Consider the following 19,906-nt stretch of genomic DNA (forward strand, 5'->3'; position numbering starts at 1 on the left):
CAGTTGGCTGGAGCTGGAATTTTGGCTCTCACAGTGATGTCTGCTGGCAGGCAGTGTTGCTTTTACAGTGGCACTTGTTGGCCGGTCATTGAACAGCTACACCAACTGGCCGGGGATGGAACTGCCGTGTCTGCTGCTGTCTGGTTAGGGTGGTATGAAGCGATGCCCACTGGCCCACGATGGAACGTTGAGCACATTTATCAGAGTTATGACCTGAGCGTGCAACCCAGTGATATTACATTCAGTAAAAATATGTGACTCACTTAACATGCACCTTCCTTTCTTTAAGAAATGCGCACATAAGATCGGTATGGTAAAAATGTAGATCGGTTTGGTAAATATGTAAACAATTTAAAAAACACAGTCACGTAAAAAAAAGAAAACTTGTGGAAACGCAGGAGGAGTTGACCTAACAGCTAGGACGCTCGACCTCGGATCTGGAGGAACCGGGTTTGAGTCTCTGTAATGACGCTAAAAACATCTTGTGATTCTGGGCAAATCACTTAATCTCCCCGTGCCTAACAAAAATGAATGTATCATGTAATGTAACTGGTGCTATGTAAAGCTCTCTGATACCCGATTCGGGTCAAGTTCGCGCTATATAAAACTTTGGAAAAAAAAGGTCTATCATCACCATGTTTAAGTCCAGATATATGACTACAAGGAATTCACAAGAGTTTAGGCTTGAAAACTGCAAAAGATGCCACTATCTAGGAGTACTCCTGGTGATCATGATACACGTTTATCATGCAAGTGCACATTCACTTGTTAAAATGTTACTTTTTAGGGGACATTGCTGCACGCGCATCCCTCGTGTGCTTAGAACGTCATCGCGATTGCGGTGAAAACAAAAGTGATCGCGATCGGGAGGACGTGCTAAACACGCGAGGGACTGCACGGGCAGCAATGATTGGAGAGGCGGATCGAGGCACGCGTGCTTGTGCACGTAACCGCAAGCAGGTGGCTGGCGGGTAGCACTTTGAAAAGCCCCTTACTAAAGTCGAGCAAACAGCGCATGCACTGCTCTAGGCTGGACCTAAAAAGAGTAAAGCACGAAGGTGTTCTCAGTTAGTACATGCATTTTATTGAGACAGAAGCCAGGAAAGTGATTAATAATGCAAGTGCCAGATGGATGAGTTTGTGAAAGTCTGCAGAGAGAATGCTAAAGCAGTGGGACTCACTGAATACCTTCTTTATTTCTAACTTTGATGAGCATGTTGAAGGGAATAAGAAAAAGGGAAAACCTGGTGATGGAGGACAGCGATTTGAAAAGCTTTCTAGAAAAAACAATGATAAACTTTATTTTTATGTTAGTTCAGGCAGTGCTACCACTCTTTGATTATATAAATACTTTACTTCAGAGTGAGTCCCTATGATACACGTGCTTCACTATTCAGCACTGTATTTTTTTCCACAATTTGATGGCCAACTTCATAAAGCCTCAAGTTATCGCTATGGATGCAGTTTGGCTTCACACTGATGTTGAAACTCCAGACAATCACTTGCCACTAAATAAAATTTACATTGGCCTAATGACCAAACAGGTGACCACGAAAGAGGATCTACTAGATTCAGTGGAGTTCAACAAATTCATAAATGAAGCAAAGTATTATAACATAAATGCTGTAAAATATGATAAAATTAATGTCTGCAGTAAAAGACTGAATCCTTACATCAGTCACATTCTTAAGCCCTGACACAAGAACACAAGTTACCCCGGAACAAATTGAAATTCTACTATTTAGATTTCAAGATGTGATTGTGACAAATGAATTATAAAGTCTCCAACAACAATTTCATCAATATCAGTGCATGGCAGTCAATGATATACAAAAGGTGAAAGAACTGATGAGGTTTGGGAGAGTCTATCAAAATTACAATCATGTCTTAAGCTGCCTTTATTTCCAAGCCTTGCAAAATTGTCAGTTTCTTTGACTGTTGCCCCCCAACAGTGGAAGGCCTTTTTAGTACAGTGAAAAAAAATCTGTTCACATGCTAGGCAAAAATTAGGCAAGGTCGTAAAAGAGGGAAATGCATCAACCTCTGTTTACTCCAAATTGACAGTAACAAGAAACATCTAAGTTGGAATCCTAACTTAAAAAATAAATGTCTTCAAGTCGCAAAAAGCTGCCTGTTATCCGCGACAGCCTCTGAAACCTCCCCTGCAGCCAAAACCGCCACACACACAGTCCTCGCTCGAAGATCTTAGAACTGTATCAAAATAGTTTATGTCAATGGAAGTGTATACTACATAGATGTTATCCAGGCGAGGTCACACGCTGAAGAAATATCTCTCTACGCAGTGCTGTAAGAGTTCGAAAAAAGTTTCTTGAATATATGCATTATTTAAACCTTAATAAAATGTTATTGCAAAAGAAATAGTGTATGCTGTGTCCTTATTATGATGACAGAAGAACCGGCGAAAGACGGCGGTAGTACACATACTCTTAATTATATAGATCCTAATCTATCCATATGCTCTTCTATGATTGGGGGAGTTGGTCTTCACATCTCCCTTGTCTATCCTGCAGTGTGATTCTATGTGGTCCTCTTGCTTCCTGCCTTTCCCCATCCTCGCATAAGTAGTGCATGATGTCCAGTGTCCTGGCAGTGCACCGGAGAAGCCTCTATCCTTCACGGTCCTAATGTCACTCCACCATGACAGTTTCTATCCGCTCACATTCCTTAATGTGTCAAAAGTTGCAACTAGTAAAATAAAGAACCTATGCTTTTGAAGAACCATAGGGGGATATTCGCAAGAGAAGGCGATAATTATCGCTAACCGCAGTTAGCGCGCATTTTCTTATCGCTGTGTATCGCGGGAAACTATCACCGCGTTAGCAGCGTATTACCAACACGCTGCTAACAGGCGATGTGAAATACTGCGATGATTTCACAGCGCTAATGTCAGGCTTGGTAATAGGGAGTGTGGACTTAACCTTTCAATCCACCTCCCATAGGCATTAATGGTAAGTCAGGTTTTAATCAAGCGTCTAGAATATTGCGATGATGGGGGCCTAGCGCGACTTTTATCATCGCTGGACTGCTTTGCTAGTAGAGCGAAGTTGTTTTAGCGACCTTTTCTGTGTGCTTTTTGTAAGGAATGCCTACCTTGCATGTCATTAGCGATAATTATCGCTGGCATGCAAGGTGATAGGAAAACTGGCAGATAATGCCGGAAAGCTGGCACTAACGCATGTTAGCGCTGGATTGCTAATAGGGCGATAAAAATATTGCCGCTTTATCTGCAAAAAGCGGCGATAAGGCCCATGCTAATATGCCCCATAGTGTTGCTGCTTTAATTTTTTCTCCCAATCTCATGTTTCTGGCCAGCTCATCTTCACTAGTACATTTCAAGCCACCAGATTTTCACAAAAACTGAAGACAAAGAACGCAAAAATAGTACTTCAGTGTAGACAGAGAGTATCTGCTATAATTTGCTCTCCCAACCTCATCTTCCACACCAGCTCACCTTCTAGGTGTACAGATTTGAACTTTTCTACTGCCACACTGTCATAAACGTTGACTCAGACTACTACAAGAACACAACTACCGTATTATGGGGTATGAATACCCAGGGCTTTAAGTGGGCCGGGTCTCAAGGGGTCTGAGCACCGGCAGTTTTTTTAAGGGGGACTCGAAACGGGTCTCTATCGGGCTCTGTTTTGAGCCCTGGCACAGGTGGTCTGATTTTTTCCCCCGACTGCAGTGACAGCAGTTTGCTGTCACTGCAGTCCGGAAAAAGGTGCCAGGGCGCAAAACAGCCCGATAGAGATCTGTTTCGAGACAGCAGGCACGTCGATATGCGCTGCCCACACTGCTCACTGGAGAAGTTACGGCATGACGCATGCCAGGTGAGCGTTGTGGGGGAAGAAAAATCCTTTGAAGAGTCATTTTCCTTCTGGATTTCCCTTCTCTTTCTAAAACGCTAGAGCAGCAACATAGTGGTAGGGTCACCAGGGCTGTCATTGGAAGCTTTTTCAATATTATATGTAACAAACCATAGATGCAGCTTATTTACCTTATGCAACTAATAACCATTGACAAAGTCAATAGTCCTGACGGGTTGTAGGTATGATGTTACGTTGTGTATCACATATCTAGAAACAATTACAAAAACAGCAAAATACAAGTCGGTTGGCACACTATGCTAAACACAGATTTTTAGCGTAAGTGTTTTAAAGCCACGCCCCCAATTACACTGGCCACGCCCCTTTGAGAGACCCGCCAGTTTTTTCATCCCACTTAAAGCCCTGTGAATACCTCTTCGTAATTTGATGTGATCTTCATCACCCCCTTGCATTTGTCACTCGCTCTTCTTTGAGGTGTATGGAATTTTGCCACATTAGATTGAACTGTCATAAATTATGGCATTAAGAAATATGACCCACTTCCTGGAAGTGAGAATACTGCATTCCACTTGCATATTTGCTTATGACCTATTTTTATAAAGCACAATTTATTTCTTGAAGATGGTAAAAACATATGTCCCAGTACACGTCTGACCCTTTTCCGATAGTCCGGGTTTGCAGCCATGCACTTTTCTCCTTATTGAAGTTGAAATGAAAAATTTCCTAGCTAACGTAACGGAAAGTTTCAATTCTATTAAGGACTAGGAGGCGAGGATTATGCAGTCCTTTCTTCTCTTTATTAACACAGCAATTCAAAGAAAAAAATAGTCAAACAAATACATCGAACCACAACTCCCATGAGCACATGGGGCACAGTGTCCATAGCAACCGCCAGCCAATGATATCGCCATCCGATGTATGACTAGCCGTGACGTCCCTTCCTCTTCCTCTTCCTCTTCTTCTCTGTGAGGAAAACCCAGGAACGAACTTCAATCCTTCTGGTCTTGTCCTAAACCAATACAAGACAACCGTTATCCAGTCCTTCTGTCACAACAGAAAGCAAAGAAAAGCAGTACACCGCCGTCATGATGAAGACATAATAGGATAACAATGCTTCCAAGAAAGTCTGAATATGGCAAGAATACTACAATATCCAATACATAATAACATGATACAATAACAGTAGCAGTGGGAAAAAAAACATAAATCGGTACTTACTGAAATACGAAGTTGCATGGGCGGGTAGAGACCGACAAGTCTCGGGTGGGATAATCCTCGCCTCCTAGTCCTTAATAGAATTGAAACTTTCCGTTACGTTAGCTAGGAAATTTTTCATTCTATGTCAGGACGGAGGCGAGGATTATGCAGTTTCAAAGCTTATCCACCACCAATTCCGCTGCCCCAAAGATGGGCTTGAAGTAAAACTTCTTGAACGTGGATTCGGAGGACCAGTCTGCCGCCGCCATAATGTCCTCCAGTCTACCTCCCACCTGAACGGCTTTAGAGGCCATAGCTCCCCTCGTGGAATGAGCTCCGAACATGGTGACATCTATTCCCGCTTCGATCATGATCCATAGGACCCACCTCGCGATGGAAGGAGCCGAGACCGCCTTAAACGGCTTCTGTAGGGCAATGAGAAGCTGACGCTCTCCGGGGTGGCGGGATTCCGCCGTCATGTCTTCATACGCCTTAAGGCAACGCACCACACAGAGTTTAGGATGCTCCGGAAAAGAAGGGTAGGACACCGACCTGATATTAGTCTTGGTCCTCCTAGCGACCATGAAAGTAACCCCTTCCTGGGTGAACATGCGCGACGTAATATCCAATGCCCGCACGTCAGAGACGCGCTTGCACGACACCAGACACAAAAGGATCGCCAACTTAGACGACAGTTCCTTTCTGGTAAGATATTGGTTGTCACGCCAAGAGCAAATAAATCGCAATATGATGTTGACATCCCAGAGATGCCTATATCTGGGTTCCGGGGGTTTGGAAAGTCTGACACCTCTCATGAGTTTGCAAACCCACGGGTGTTCCCCCGCTGGTCTACCGTCGATGTAAGTATGGCCTGCAGAAATGGCAGATCTGAAGGAATTGACCGACCGGTAGGCCAACCCTGACTGGACCAATTCAGCCAGAAAATTCAGAATGTGGGCAACCTCCGTTCCCACGGGATCGGTGTGTCTTGCCAAACACCAACGACGCCACCGTTGCCAAGCCGATCTATACCTCTTGACGGTACCTGGGGCCCAGGCTCTACGGATGAGCTCCTCAGCGTCCGCCGAAAGGTGTCCGTCCTGCCAGCATCCCCTGAAATCCTCCATGCCATGAGGTGCGAGGTCTCCTGAATTATCAACGGATGTGGTTCCCCCAGACGGCCTGCAAGCAGTGAAGGGAACAAGGGCAGCCGAATTGGGCAGTCCCATGACAACTCTAGCAGCTGGGGAAACCAGGCCTGCGCCCTCCAGAAGGGGGTCACTAGCACCAGGGAGGCCTGCTGACGGCGAACCTGCGCCGCTACTCGAGGAATCATAAGAAACGGGGGAAAGGCGTATGCGTGTTCCCGCGACCAGTCCTGCAGAAACGCATCGACCGCCGTCGCCTCTGGGTCCGGCCCCCAACTCACGAACCTCGGAAGTTGACGGTTGAGTCGGGAAGCGAACAGGTCCAACGAGCACGGAGCCCAGCTGTCCATCAAAGCCTGGAAGACCGCAGGATGGAGCCGCCAATCGCTGAAGTCCTGGAAATTCCTGGAGTGCCAGTCTGCAATCGAGTTCTGCGTGCCCGGCAGATACTCCGCCGACACCGAGATTCGTCTCCCTAGACAGTAGTGCCAGAAGTCCTTCGCCAGGTTCGCCAGGGCCCGAGACTTCGGTCCGCCCAGGCGATTGATGTACTGCACTGCTGACACGTTGTCCATGCGTAACCGAATGCAGCAATACACCCGGTCCTGGGTGAGAGACTTCACCGCGAAGGAACCCGCCAGGAGTTCCAGGCAATTGATATGAAGCTGAAGCTCCTGCTCCGACCAGCGGCCCCCCATCGTGATCTCGCCACAACGAGCCCCCCAGCCCGTCCTGCTGGCATCCGACTCGATGACCAGGTCCGGGCTGGATCCAAAGATCGCACTGCCGTTCCAGGCACTCATGTGATCGATCCACCAACGCAGCTCTGTCCTCGTCTCCTCCGTGAGAGAGATGAGTTCGGAGTACGTGAGACCCCTCCGGAGATGTTGAGCCTTCAGGCGCTGAAGGGCCCTGTAATGCAAGGGGCCCGGAAAAATCGCTTGAATCGAGGATGAGAGGAGACCCACTATTCGCGCCAAATGTCGAAGGGAAATTCTGTCCTTCCGAAGGGTCTGAGAGAGTTCCTTGCGGATCTTGGATACCTTCTGCTGAGGAAGTCTGAGACAAGCCGACACCGAGTCTATGAGGAAACCCAGAAAGGTTATCTGTCTCGTCGGCAGTAGCTCGGATTTCCGAGCGTTCACTACGAACCCCAAATCCTGGAGCAACGCAATAGTCATGTTCAAGTTGGAACGAAGTCGATCCGGCGACTGATCCATGATCAGTATGTCGTCGAGATAGATGATCATCCGAACACCCCTCTCGCGAAGAGTCTCTTCCACCGGCCTTAGGAGCTTCGTAAAGCACCAGGGCGCCGACGAGAGGCCGAACGGGAGAGACTGAAACTCGAAAACCTCCCCGTTCCATTGAAATTGCAGGAAACGCCGGTGAGGTGGGAATATGGGCACCGTGAGGTACGCGTCCTTCAGGTCCAGGCGGACCATCCAATCCCCTTGAAGGAGAATGTCGCGAAGTAGATGGATTCGTTCCATCTTGAAGTGGCGGTAAACTAGCCACTCGTTGAAGTCTCGCAAGTTTATGACCGGGCGAAACCCCTTGTCCTTCTTCTGAACCAAAAACAGGTTGCTCAGGAACCCCGAAGGGTGAAGGCGCGTTCTGCGGATCGCGCCCTTTCGGAGGAGTTCCGACACCTCGCTGTCGATCAGACTCCTGTCCTCTGAGGAAAAAGTGAGTGGTCGAGGGCGAACTCTCTGGAGGGGAGTACCGTAAAATTCTATTCAGAAACCCCTGACGGTTTGGAGAACCCAAGGGTCTGCGGAGAGTTTGCACCAGTTGTGGAGATAATTCTTTATCCTCCCCCCCAGCACGGATGGGGAAAAAAGGGTAACACTCACCGGATGGGCCTCCCGGAGAATTGGCTCCGCCATGATATCCTCTGCCGCGTCCTTTGCCGGCACCTCAAGAGGGATAGAAGTTTCCCTGTCGGCCATCATTCCAGCCGTTGTTGCGCCGTTGTTGGTTCTTGTTATTATTAGGGCCTTGCTGGCACTGGCGGCCGGAGGAGCGACCCCGTCCTCTTCCGGCCCCTGCAAAAACCCGTCCAGGGAAAATCTTTTAGATGGACGTCTGCGCCCTGTCCAGCGCCGAGAAAGTGGTGACGAACTTATTTAGCTCTTTAATAAAGGGCTCACCAAATAACTTGCCTTGTGCAATGGGCCCTGCCTCCGATGTGGCCAGATCCCCCAGTTTAGGATCTATCTTGATTAGGAGAGACCTCCTCCGCTCCGCCGCCAACGCACAGTTTGCGTTGCCCAGGAAGCATAGCGCACGCTGCGCCCAACCTGCCATGACCTCCGTGGACATCGCCGTCCCCGATTCCTTGGCCCTTTCGGCTAACTGGATAATCTGGGTCACGGGGCCCACGGCGTCCAAGAGCTTATCCTGGCAGTTGCGCCAGGAACGATCTATGCCCTTCCTAGGGTCCTTCATAAATTTAGCGAAGAACGCGTAAAGTTTCTCATCGATGTCCGGAGTGGACACCACTCTGCCCTCCAGCTTTGGACGAGGGCATTCTCCCCGCATGCGGGCCCGGACCTCTTTCTCAAGAGGTTGACTAACTATCCGCCACATACGTTGCTACTTTGGGGTCAGGGGTCCATTCCGACGATCTAGGGTGATGATTTTGGTCGGATCAAACATATCGGGAGTTTTGTCCTCCCCTTCCATGGACCCCGAAGATTGGGACGTCGGGCGCCAGGGTCGCCCGGTGTACTCATCTTCGTCCTCCGAGGAGACTTCATCCTCCGTAACACCCTCTCCCTCCACAGGGAAACCATCCTCATGGTCCGAGTCCAGGGCGACCTCGTCGCCATCATCTCCGGGGTAGGAACCCTCCCGGCAGGGTACATGCTTTAGCGTTCGCGCACTCTTGCGGAAGGAGTCCCTCAAGCGATCGAACTCCTCCAGGTGCCCCGCGTGACGCTTACTGACTTTTTCCCTCCCCCTGGCGCACGTTTGGGGCCGCGGTCAACAGGCACTGCGGTACCAAACACCCCGGGGATACTCTGGGTGAGGGCATCCACTCGTTCCCGCAGGGGCGCCAGCACCGTGTCCAGTGCCTGTGAAAGCGCGCGACCAACCGCCGGTGGCAGGGGTTGGGTGCAGCATGATTCCTCCACCTCCTGAATGGGGGGTCAGACTGCCCAGCAGACTGCATTCTTTGAGGGTGTGGGCACCAGAAACGCCTTAAACCTAGAATCTCAAAAGGCAGCCCCCTCGCCGGTGCCTTGACAGCTTATCTGTCATAAATCAGGTGCGATACCAACAAACCGCCACAAGGTGGTGCCGTGCACACAGCACGATGAAACGCACCGAGCCGGTGTCTGGGCGAGGGTTGGTTAGGGCAGCAACAAACCGCCTCAACGCGCCCACCTGAAAGAGAGAGAACCGCGAGCGCAGCCTTCCCTCCGCCGGTGGCGCCCCACAGAGCCGAGGAAGCGCGAGGACACGCTTCCCAACAGTCCGCGTTAAGTCGGCAGAGACGGCGCAAGCAGCGCCTGACGCCCGTCGGCTGCCGAGGACAAACTGGGGAAAAGGCGCACAAAGGAAACAGCGCAATTGCACAGGCAAACAATGATTAAAGCTCACAATTGATAAAATACAATGCGTCGGAGAGGAAAAGATAGTGACTTAAATGACGAGCAGAGGAAGGGACGTCACGGCTAGTCATACATCGGATGGCGATATCATTGGCTGGCGGTTGCTATGGACACTGTGCCCCATGTGCTCATGGGAGTTGTGGTTCGATGTATTTGTTTGACTATTTTTTTCTTTGAATTGCTGTGTTAATAAAGAGAAGAAAGGACTGCATAATCCTCGCCTCCGTCCTGACATAGAATTATGGTATTTATGCCATTAAGGGATGTGGGAATAGTAAGGGCATTCTTCGATGGTTTTCTGGAGATAAGGCGCTCAAGCGAGGGCGAATTTGTGCGTGCCAACTGAGTAGGGTTTCATGACATAATACATGGAAGCATCGGTGAATCAGACTTGAAGGACTTGACACAGCAGCCATTTCAGTCCTTGCAGGCAAACAAGCGGCCTCAGGGCGTCACCTAGTGTTCACATGAAATTAATGCGCAACTGCTGATAATTTGCTTTATTTGCGTTTTAAAGTTCCTCGCACCATTCCTAACAAAGGACGTTTAAGGCAGTTAGTTATGGTCTAAAATGTGTGGCGAACCGTCAGTCAGGTGATCTATCTATGCCCTCGGTATATTTCGGTCCCGAATCTCATTCTTTCATTCACAACAAATAAATGAAACAGGCATACAGTGCCTTTGGAAATCCAGTTTACATGACGACGCTACATTTGTCAAGCAAATACACAGAAAATGACAGGTAGAGTCTGCCAAGTAACTCACATATGTCTATTTCTGGCCTATTTTATACATAAAGGGATCTGAACGATAAAAATGATGAAAGATGCTGTACATACTTTGAAAAATTATTCTATCGGGATGCAATCATAGTGAACACCCAGTTTATTAGATCCATATGCAAAAGCATTGCTTTTTTAACTACACTGGGCACTATTATAGAAAGCATCTCCAGGAGCTCAATAGGCGTGTGCACCTGCTTTCTGGGGCCCTGGGGTACTTTCATATTACAGAAGGGGCTCGAGATGCATAAATCCCCCCTTCTATAATACATATAGTGCTGGCGCACATGTAGTGCTGGCGATAGCCTAAAGGTGCGTTAACTCATTTGAATGGGGATTTAGGGCCAGATTTACGACCGGTTTTTGTATGCGCAAACGGGTTTGCGACCCGTTTGTGCATGCAAAAACCTCAGGGCCATGTACAAAGCCTATTTAGAGTCGCAATTTATTCGCGACTCGCTAAATAGGTTTTGCGACTCGCTATTAGGAAGGGGCGTTCCCTTAATAGCGACCGCAAAGCCATGTACCAATGTTTTGCAACTGCAATTGCGGGCGCAAAACACTTGCAAATTACCTTCCTCTTCAAGAGGGTGGAATGGTGTCGCAAATGGGAAGGGGTCCCCAGGGGAGCCCTTCCCCTTTGTGACTGGCTCAGGAAATATTTTTTAAGGGCAGGCAGTGGTCCCAGGGACCACTGCCTGCCGGTGAAAAATTAAATGAAAACATTTCATTTTTTTTTTTTTAAATACATCCCATTTTCCTTTAAGGAAAATGGCTGCATTTTTAAAAAACTGCTTTATTTAAAAGCAGTCCCAGACATGGTGGTCTGCTGAGCCCAGCAGGCCACCATCCCTGGGAGGGCATGTCATTCCCAATGGGGTTGCAAATTGTGAGAGGCTCATTAATATTCATGAGTCTCGCAATTTGCGACCCCATTGGGAATCGCAAACAGTGTTAAACACACTGTTTTACATCCCATTTTGCGAGTCGCAAATTTGTTGGTCGTACATCCAGTCCTTTATCTCTACGCCTGCACCATGTAATGGATAAGGGCGTAGTGGCAAAAAGGCCATCAGGAGGTGTACTGACTATACGCAATAAAGAGGTGGCGTATAGTCAGTGCGTCCCCTGTAGGGGGGAAGGGATCCCAACGCCCCCCAAACATCCCCCTGGAGGCTGGTAGTCACTCACTGCACCCACTTGCAGGTGGATCTGTGTCGCCTTTAAAAGTGCGAGCCAGAAGCACTCTGAAAGGTTAGTTCACAGCTGCTCTGAGGGAAGTACATTATCAGTAATAGAACCAAAGCCAAAATGATTGAGAGATATGGTACGTCCACCAATGGTTTGAATGAATTTGATGAACAAGGGTGTAGTGTCCTGCTGGACACGTTCTAGTGTTTCTGAAAGTGTAACCTACACTGTACACCCACCCACCACCGGCGTCACGAGTCAGGTGACCCGGTCAATAAAAGGGGCCGAGCGCACGTGCTCGAGGCCAGTTACTAAAGTAATTCTCCTGGTGTCAGTGTCCCCTTATTCCTGGAATGCGGGCCCTAGGCCCAACACTACATTGGCGACGAGGCGGGTAGCTGACCCCGCCTGCCGCTCTGCTTCATCGCCCCTCGTAGGGGAGAAAATGAGCCTGACAAGCGGCCCCCTCACAGCTGTGTCCATGGCTATCGGTGATTGCAGTGGTGATCGGGCGTGACACCTCTCTTCAATGCAGCCACAGAGCGACGACCAAGTCTAGCTGTGCCTCATCCCCCATGTCAGAAAGGGTAAAGGGGGACAGACGAGCCCGGAAAAGGCGAAAACCCCGAAACAAAGCCCCGTTGCTTCCCGCCAGTGCAGCCGGCAGTCACCCAGCAGCGGCGGACCGTCCCTGGCAATCGGCATTCGCCCCAATGGTGAGGTACCACTGGAAGCACACAAGGACCTGAAGGCCGCGCAGCCAGCGACGACGCCCAGGCTAAAGGTACCCAAGCAGCAAGCCATAGCCCAAGGCCGCGCCCGCAAGCATGCCCCAAGCTAACACAGCTCACAACTCGCAGCCATAAGGACACCTGCGACTCACCGCGCCCGCCGTGCCTCACAGCCCCGCTCACACCCACCTGCTGAGACTCCAAAGTCCGGCACATCGGCAGCCTCTACGGACAGGTGTTTGAACGGTGCTAGACTGCTGTCGGGAGGCCCCGCTGGCGCCATGGGGAAATTGAGTGAGCGTATGCACCCGCCCGCTGAGAGCACGGCGTGACCCACAGCGACTGAGGAGAGCTGCGAGGTCCTAGGACGACTGCCCAACACGGCACCAGCACCCCCAGCATTAATCAGAGCCTGCAGTCGGAGGACACATTGCCACGACCTACGAAGTCAGAAAGCACCGTTATATAGGGTGCATCACACCGGCGAACAGCTCCTAGGCCCCAACACAGACAACAAACATGGAGAGGCACTGGGACTGTACGTGCCCCAAGCACCCACGTCCCTGCTGCAACCAGCAAACACGGGCATGCAGCAGTGGCACACCTGATGAAGCATAGGTGACCGCTACCCCACAGTGCGACACCCTGCTCATGCATGCCCAGACTCAGACACGGGGCCAGCAGCATCAACAAAGCACCCCACCACCTAATACCTGACTCCCTTGAACAACAGAGCCACGGTGATTCCAAGGAAGATTGCCGAGCCTGCGAGCGGAAACGCTGCACTGCCATCCAGTGGCCACAGAGCATACTGCACCCAATCCAAATAAATACATCGCAAGGAAACCACAGTGAGGAGTGGCAGACTGAGAGAACCCTTAGAGTCCCCGTGCTGTGCTACACCACTCACTGGAGATAACTTGTGGGAAGGAGCACAACCCAAAGTAGCACCAGGAAAAGGACTGGGGATGTGTTAGTACCACAAAACAACACAGCTGCATATACACCCCGGTGTGTCAGCCAGTCTCGACGACACTGCTAAGTCACAGAACGCCGCCAAAGCATCCCTAGAAACAGTGGTAGTACAGCGCCCTACACAGCAAGTAGCCAGCCAGCGCCAGAAGTGACCAGTGATCATTGATCACACACACACACTCTCCCTCAAAATCATATAGCAGGGATGGTAGCATGCAAGTGCTCAACGCCCCACGGACGCACTACCACCACAAAGAGCTGAAGCAACCAGATGTCTGCTGACCGCAAGGCCACTGCAGGTATCCTCACCTCGCCTGCAGTGAGGAAACCCAAGAGTCGTCCCCACTTTGCAATGTCCGCACCGACTCTGGCAGGCAGTCACAGTGTGGCGGGAACCTTCAAACAGGACCAGCCCTGCTGGGCTGCAACCAAGAATCTCTGATAGCCTCTCCAGGAAGCTGCCGCATACACGACACGCCCCCAATGGGCTGGCTCTCCGTCGAAAAGAAAAAAAAAACTACCACGCAGCATTCAGGAACCCTAAGGTGCCCCAAGCTGCACCAGCACAAAACAGCATCATACAGGCGAGAGCACCGCCTGCCACCTCTGCAAGTACAAGGAGAGACTGACAAACCACACCACAGGCACCCCAAGTGCCAGGAGAAAGCGTCCGAGGACGAGACCGAGCACACAAAGTGCACGTAAAGCCAGGAGCGCGCAGGAGGTCGCGCCGGTGAACCTGAATACACCGTCAGCACCAGAAAACCTCTCCACTCAGAGACACTGCTGAACGCAGGTCGGAGAGCACACACATCTCCACTGCCCCAGCGAAGCCCCACAGCAGGCCGAAGACCACCAACAGTGTCCTCCCTCGCATTGCCTCCAGATGGAGTCGGCAGTGACCCACGACAGGCAAGAGAGGAGTCGCACACCCCACGTGGCAGGCCGCCACAGCACCATGTGTTCCAACAACCAGCGACACAAGACCGAACGTCATGTCGCCCAGCAAGCAAGAAAAGCCTCACCAAGTGACTAGCCAGCAAAGCACGCCAGAGCAAAAGCAGAAGCCGGCGCCACGACAACGCCGGTCCAAATGCAACGCCCTCGAAGAAAAGAAGAGTGACAGCTCTGTCACCCCAAAGACCGGATAAGCACAGGTGGACGGAACAAACCAACAAAGGGAGAAGACCGAGGACTTGCAGCCAGCCAAGAAGCACACCCTGACACGCCAGACAGCCACCAAGGCGGACCGACGTCCCAGGATACAGCCCCACGGATGAACCAAACATAAGCCGCAGCAAGCGCAGTCCACGTCTCATCCCAACGCTTCCCCAGGCGACCGTCCATCCCCGAGCGTCGGCAGTCTGAGTCAGTCGGCATCCCTGCTCCCGTCCGCAGATGCCAAAGGCGAAGATCAGCACTGAGCGGCCGCCCTCTCACCACCTCAAGATGGAGTCGGCAGTGGCCCCACAACAGGCAAGAAAGGAACTGAACACTCTACGTGTCAAGCCGCCACCTAAGGTCAACATCAACAAAGCGGAGGCACATGGCTGCCAAATCTCTCCAGACATCCAACACTCCCAGCAAGTCCCCAACACCTATCATCCCGAGTCTCCACATGGCTGGCAACCACCATCACCCCAGCCATCAGCACCTGCGCCAATCAACACCACTGCCAGAGACCGGCAGTGTGGACTGGCAAGAGGTTCAAGAAGTTCGAGTAAGACGTGGTCCGCGACCAAGTAACCAACGAACTTCGACACCCTCAAGAACCAGAAGTATAACCATTAACAGGAGAAGGTCGCGACGACTGGTCCAGTCACAGAGTGGAAAAGAAGACAGTGTCCTAGAGCCAGGACAAGACCAGAAGGAAACGGGCGGAGTGCACGCCGCTCGGAAAAACCTGTTCAGGAGGACAAGAGCGGCAATATGACCGGACCGCGTCGCGAAGAAGAAAAGAAGATGGAGAACGAGTGGCACGACGCCACGAAGGGAAGGAGAAGGAGAAAGTAATCAGGTGGCACGACGCCATCAAGAACAGCAACATCCAGAAAGGTGAGGAGAGGTGTGACGAGTCTGCACACCCACCAGAAGAGAAGGTGACACAAACCACAACATCGAATACAAGGGCCTACAAGTCCTCTGACAACCCGTCGACTGCAGGAATGAACAGGCTGGACCATTGGCAACACCCACCTTTGGGATTGAGCGGAAGTCTGGATGGGGAGAACGCTCAGACGCCCGGCAGAGGGAGAACTGACCACCTCACACCAGCCCATGGATATCCAAGGGGCAAAGGCCTCAGGGACACCGGTGGCAGAGGGTCCTGACACGAGAGATGGATCCGTCGCCGTCTACCCTGCATGTCCCAGGAAGAAGAGGAACTTGTGCGCAAAGGAAAGAGTCAACAACCACCCTCCAGGCGGAGCTAAGGATGCATGGCAGTAATCTCATCGCCTCCTCCATTCACACCGGCTTGTGGAGTTGGAGCAACGCTGCAGAGAACACCCTGCCCAGCGGAAACCTGAAGAAGAGGGCCTCCGGGACATCTCGTGGCAGGAGAATACCCGCGAGAGGGGCGTCTCAGTGAGAGGGGTGCCTTCCAACCTCTCCCTCCTTTGCAGTATGAAACCCGACAGACCAGTATAAGACCACCTCCATCAAGTCCACTATCTGGTTGCCTATTCAGTGTCACCCCAAAAGCAAGATCTCAATGGACTGAAGAACACACTACCATGGCCCAAGTCCAGAAGAGCACACCCACCGAGAATCAGGACGTCGAGCCCAGGAGAACTAACTTTTCAGCGGCAATTTCCACCATCGTCATCTAGCAAGCAGCTGAAAAGACTCCTTTTAAACTTACGATGAATGCATATTTATGTTCATGTTCCTCCCACAGGTTCAGACTTTGTTCCTTTAATTTTTATTAAAGCTTGGGAGGAATGTAGTGTCCTGCTGGACACGTTCTAGTGTTTCTGAAAGTGTAACCTACACTGTACACCCACCCACCACCGGCGTCACGAGTCAGGTGATCCGGTCAATAAAAGGGGCCGAGCGCACGTGCTCGAGGCCAGTTACTAAAGTAATTCTCCTGGTGTCAGTGTCCCCTTATTCCTGGAATGCGGGCCCTAGGCCCAACACTACAAAGGGGTTCTACTCTAAGATTGGACATACCGCTGATGGACTTTGCGGTATTCCAATTGATATTTTGCACCATCAGCTATGGTGTGGGAATTCAGTTTTTTTGGTTCCATGCTATACTTTGCATAATGTACATATTGGTTTTAATATGGAATGACTAGTTCATTATCAGCCGACTAGTTACCTGTGATTATAGATTTTGAGATTGGCCTTCGGTACTATTTTCGTGATGCTTGGGAAGGAATCACTATATTATTAGAGACTTCATTGATTTTTGCTGGCCCCCCTTTTTATTTTTTATTTTTCTCTCAATTTGACGACCAATGGGCCCTACCTTAATATTGTACATGCTGCCGTTAGATTACTTTAATTAAAATGTGAATTTCAGCTAACATTTGTGGAATGTTAGATTACTTTATTTAAACTGAGAATTTTTAGCCAACATTTGAGGGATGTTAACCCAGTAATCTTGTCCACAAGTTGTATTATGCACAATGTATATATTGGCTTTTGTGTGGAATGTTTAGTTTACCATCAGCTGACAAGTTACCTGTGTTCATATACTTTGTGATTGACCACCTGCATTTCACATGCGATGCTTGGGAACAACTCATTATGTAACTAGGTTTTTCCAACTTCTGCTTACACTATCCTTGCCTTCTACTAATCCCTCTCTATCCCTGTTGGGCGAATTTCTTTTTTTTATTTTTTATTTCAAAATGTTTTATTAAAAGATAATAATAGCTCTGTTGGCCGACACGGTTTTCTTGTAACACATGGGTAGTTTTTCTACCTCGCCCACTTCCCTTTTTTTTGCTTTCAAGCCAACTAAAGATGGCCGACACGCTTTTAATACACACGCTGTAGTACGCATGTGTCACTGCACTGACATTGGAATTTCGGCGCTCCGAGACTGGTCTTCAGAGATGGCCGACTGTAAGGAGAATTTTGTTTACCCTCGTGCGGGTGAGTCGGTGTGAAATGTTCCCTGATCGTGGCGGCTATTGAGTTTAATAAGTATTTAGAGCTCACAATAATGAGCCTATCTAACCCCTTTTTGCTGTTCGGACCGGTTGGTCCTCGGTATAGTACCGGCATGCCCTTATTACCCTTTTCCTGATAGAGCCAAGCCTATTGAGACGGCCTCGTGTAGCGGAAGCTTGCTCCTGTGATGAGAGCATGTTAGACGTGCCCAGAAGCAGTGTATGGTGAGTGTTTTGAGCACGGTTGGATTGGGATCAAAAAGCGGCCTGGGCACGTAACGTTAAAACAAAGTGCCCCACATTTGCATATTGCCTTTCTGCTTCGGCGAAGTTTTATAAAAGGAAGGGGGCGGGGCTCTGACAGAGGCATATGTTCTTAACTTAACACTCTGGAAGCGGCAAGACATTGTAAGTGCTAGTCCGCTTACAGATTCCGGGGTAGATTTACAATTCCTGGCTCATCCTTGCAAATCAGCAGGGGTGCGCCAGGAAACTTGCGACACGCATTACAATCCTTGCGTCACCACCAATGTGCCGCATTTACAATGCGGCATGCCATGGCGCAAGGAAATGCAGATGTGTGTCGCATCTGCCGGCGTAATGTTGGCGCAGTGCTGGAGTCATGTCGCGGGCGCGACGCAACTCCAGCACTGGTGTAACCCAGCCAATCTGCAACATGGTGCGTCAAGCTGTACGCCTGCTTCAAGCAGGCGTAAGGTTTTGACGCAGCGGCATCAGAAAAGTGACTGAGTGAAATCTTGTAGATTTCACTCAGGCACTTTTCCGAGGCGTTCCTGCGACGGAACGCCCACCCTACGCCGGAAAACCCACATAAAACCTGACGCAGGTTTCATGTGGCGCAGGGCTTTACAACATGATGCCTCTCCCTAGATGCGTCATGTTGTAATTACCTCACAGCAAGGCGCTAGCTTTATGCCGCCTCTGCGTCACAGAAGTGACGCAATGGTGGCGCAAAAGTCGCGCAAGGGGCTTGTAAATCTGCCCCTCTGTTTCTGTCTGTGGATCCATGTATACATTCTTTCGTGAGCATGCATACCGCACTTCGGCAGAGTTTTCTTTCCCTCTAAGAGGAGAAACCGGCTTATTGAAATCTGCATGCAGCACCTATCTGGAGTTGTGCAGCAGATGTGTTGCTTTCCACAATGGTGGGGGGAATAGATCTGGAGCACAGCATGAAGATTCTCCCAAGCACCACGTTGGAATGCTTGTCGCACACTGAGTCGTTTATGGTAGCAATTATTATCTTGACACGTGGAGGTGGTTGGGTAAATTTTGTATATACTACTTTGCAGGTTTCTCAGCTTCCATTGTCCTGAAGATGCCCAACTACAAGGGCCAAAACGGTCCGACCTCAAAGGGGTCAGACAACTAATTTAATTCTTTTTGTATAAATACATGAGACACAAAGGGGCATATTAACAACGGCCAGCGATAATCATCGCTGGCTGTGCTTAGCGATAATTATATTATTGCAGGCTATCTCTGGAATTTATCGCCCTGGTAGCGTGTAATTAACAACACGTTACTCCAGGGCGATTACAAATTCCAGAGATAGCCAGGTCATCGCCCTTTTGCAGGGAGCATCGCTGGTTTTCCAGCGATGTTCCCTGCAAAAGGGCGATAACCTTGCGGTCGTATCAGCGTAATCCACCCCAATGTTAGGGTTGACTATGTCAGGATTTTAGCAGACTAGTAAAATTTTGGCGGAAACGGCTGTTTTCACCAGAATCTAATGTGTGCTAAAATCCTGTGGGCTGCCTTGTAAATATCGCAATGTAAACATCAGCGATATTTTCAAGGTAATCCATTGGGGTACGCCCAGTAACGTCCACTTTGCATCTCATTCGAGATGCAAAGGGAGGCGTTGGGAAAAAGGGTGCTAACATGTGATTATGCATGTTAGCACCCTCTTGTAAATAGGGCGCTGGTTTTATCCCCGCTTTTTTGGCTTTGTAAGCCAAAAAAGCAGAGATAAAGCACTTGTAAATATGCCCCAAAATTCTTTATTGAGGACAGGACTTTCCCTCATGGGTGTCTCACCAAAGGTCTACCTCTAATATGACAGCGTCTGATATTTAGAATTCACAGACATACATATGTATGTAAATAGTGTGGAAGAGATACATTTTCCTTTGTTTAGAGATATCTGTATGTGTGTGTATATATATATATATATGTTTGTTCTGTATCATTTAATTAATTGTTTGCATTTTTGTCTTTTGTAATAGATGTCCTCTTTTATATGTAGATACATTATTATGTTCAC

General features: G+C 49.6%; 1 long non-coding RNA gene across 1 annotated transcript in view; it reads left to right on the plus strand.

Annotated features, from left to right (window-relative positions):
* Window positions 1-17,492: 17,492 nt before the first annotated feature.
* LOC144819899 (uncharacterized) overlaps window positions 17,493-19,906 on the plus strand; it is a 61,829-nt gene continuing 59,415 nt past the window's right edge. The window contains exon 1 of the long non-coding RNA XR_013607615.1: window positions 17,493-17,602. This is a non-coding gene — a long non-coding RNA (uncharacterized LOC144819899). The remainder of the gene's footprint in view (window positions 17,603-19,906) is intronic.

Source organism: Lissotriton helveticus, chromosome 2_1 (assembly GCF_964261635.1).
Source record: "Lissotriton helveticus chromosome 2_1, aLisHel1.1, whole genome shotgun sequence".
Classification (NCBI taxonomy): domain Eukaryota; kingdom Metazoa; phylum Chordata; class Amphibia; order Caudata; family Salamandridae; genus Lissotriton; species Lissotriton helveticus.